Source organism: Monopterus albus, unplaced genomic scaffold (assembly GCF_001952655.1).
Source record: "Monopterus albus unplaced genomic scaffold, M_albus_1.0 scaffold51.1, whole genome shotgun sequence".
Classification (NCBI taxonomy): domain Eukaryota; kingdom Metazoa; phylum Chordata; class Actinopteri; order Synbranchiformes; family Synbranchidae; genus Monopterus; species Monopterus albus.
This window is the reverse complement of record NW_018127931.1, coordinates 2867848-2870204: the sequence shown is the minus strand read 5'-3', so window position 1 is coordinate 2870204 and position 2357 is coordinate 2867848.

Genomic DNA, 2357 nt, shown 5'->3' with positions numbered 1-2357 from the left:
TTCCCTACTTGCCACTTTGCTACTTCAGACAAAGAAAGACAATAGCCTATAGGCTAGCAATAACAAAATAATCCTTAATAGCCTCAGTTTGGCTGTTCCACCCTCCAACAATGCTGAAAGTGCTCTGATAACAAAACCACATCCAAACACAGCTAGGATCATTTCGCATGCTAGCTAAAGGTTTAGCTCAACAGAAATTTATTTTCTTTTCATGTTAGCACGGCCATTAAGCATTTACAAGCTGTATTTCTCACACCTGTTTGGCTGCGTTAATGAGCTCCAGTTAGTTTTGCCCCGAATGTAAATTAATAAAGGTCTAGTTATCACCACAGGTGACTTGAAGACAGGCCCAGACTTGTGGGGCTACCCGGCCTGCCTCACAGACACTTAATTGATTAATCAACAAGGCAGAGCCAAGGACCAGTCAAAAACATATTCAGAAATGAGCCCCAATATTAAAACCTGACAACATGGAATACTTTACTTAACTACATGTGTTGGTTTATATGAGTCTTAATTTAAGGTGATGACAAAACACCATATTTCTTGTAACACCCTGTACTTTGTGCTTAACAACATTTTTATTTTTTGAAGGCAGTGAAGTACAGTACATTAACTTTAAGTTTGCTTGTAAGCAAATGAAAATATAAATAGAAAAGATGAGATTTTTCACCCTATGCATGATCTAATAATCCTATTATTTGTGTTCTCTCTACAAAATGGTTTATTTTTTAAAAACATATAAACAGATATCAAACTTTAACTGACAACAAAGAGAAAGGAAATAAAATGTATGCTGGTGATAGACCCCTGTAGTCTCCCCATTTACTAAATACAAAAATTGAAATTAAAGTGTTAAGTGCATTAGAGTATAGATAACAATGTTTATAGGCATTGGTAATAATTAACTTTTAATAGGGACTCCCTGGACTCTTCATTAAGACACTCCTTCACTAAGAAATACTGTGATGTAAATTTGTGAATAAGTAAAAAGCTAGTTATTAAGTTAGCCTATTTAAAACCTTCTTATTGTGGAAATCAGTTTAGTTCATTTACAAACTTTACTAGTCTATAAAATAAATTTAAAACAACAGCTGAAACACATAAGATGTGATTTGTTAATCATCTGTAAAAGAAAAGAAATACTTACAATTAATAATGAACTAAAAAGCCAGTCTTCCATCGTTCAGTAGAACACATGCTTGTTTAAGCTGTTGGTCTTGTTCAAAGGTTTGCATATTGTTAGATTTTTATTTATTTGGCTCTGTGTGTGATTCGAAGCATCAGTCCCACTGTGACCCTGCACAAGTGCAATGAATGGTGGTAAATCTGTATTGACTGGTGATATTACAGTTGCACTCATTGATTGTGTTCTGTGTACAGTATGTTTATATGTGTCAGTATAGAAAGAAATTCTATGATTAAAAGTGTGTGCTTGTGTGTGTTCTTGTACTTGCTACATAGTGAGGGCCTTTTATTTTGCTACAGAGTGAAGACATTTGAGGAGATTGAGGACATTTTGGCCAGTCCTCACTTTGTGAAGCACCTTTTTTGAGGGTTAAGACTTGGTTTTAGGGTTCAGGATAGAATTAGATTTAGGTTAGGTGTTAGGGTAAGGGTTAGGCAGTTAGTTTTGATGGTTAAGGTTAGGGTAATCGGCTAGGCAATGCAGTATGTCAATGAGTGTCCTTACAAAGATAGAAGTACAAGTACGTGTGTGTGTGTGTGTGCATGTGTGTTCCAGTTGAGCTGTGTACAGGTGGAGCGCCTAGGTTATATCTTACAGGGATCAAAATGTGACACAAGCTCACATTCATAGTCACCTCATGTGTCTCAACATGAATAAATGTTTTTTTAATCTAAACACTTTTACACTATTTAAAAGTAAAATAAAGCTGAGAGTTCATATGTATTAAATCTAGATGGTTTGTAAATTATAGTTACACAGTTTGTAATAACTTTTATACAAGAATGTTAAATATTTTAATCATAGAACATATTATCATTTTTTTCATTATAACACATATAACACCAACAATCAATATATATGATATCAATGATCAATGACTCTGTCAGCTTTGTCGTGTGCTGTGTTTACAGCTCTGTCTGTAATTGGTCAGCATGTTAACATAATAATGTTTTCAAGCCTGTTATTAGAGCTTCTAATGTCCTGTCAGTTGAAATTCTAACAAGTCAAAAAAAATTGACAATTTCTTGAATTTAAATTTGATGAACAAATATGTATACTTTTTCTTACTTTATCTTTTTGGTAACAGTGCATTTTAACAAAGCTGATTTTCTTCATCTGTGACTTTTAGGTCTATTACAGTAAGACATTTTTTTAAATGTTTTATAAT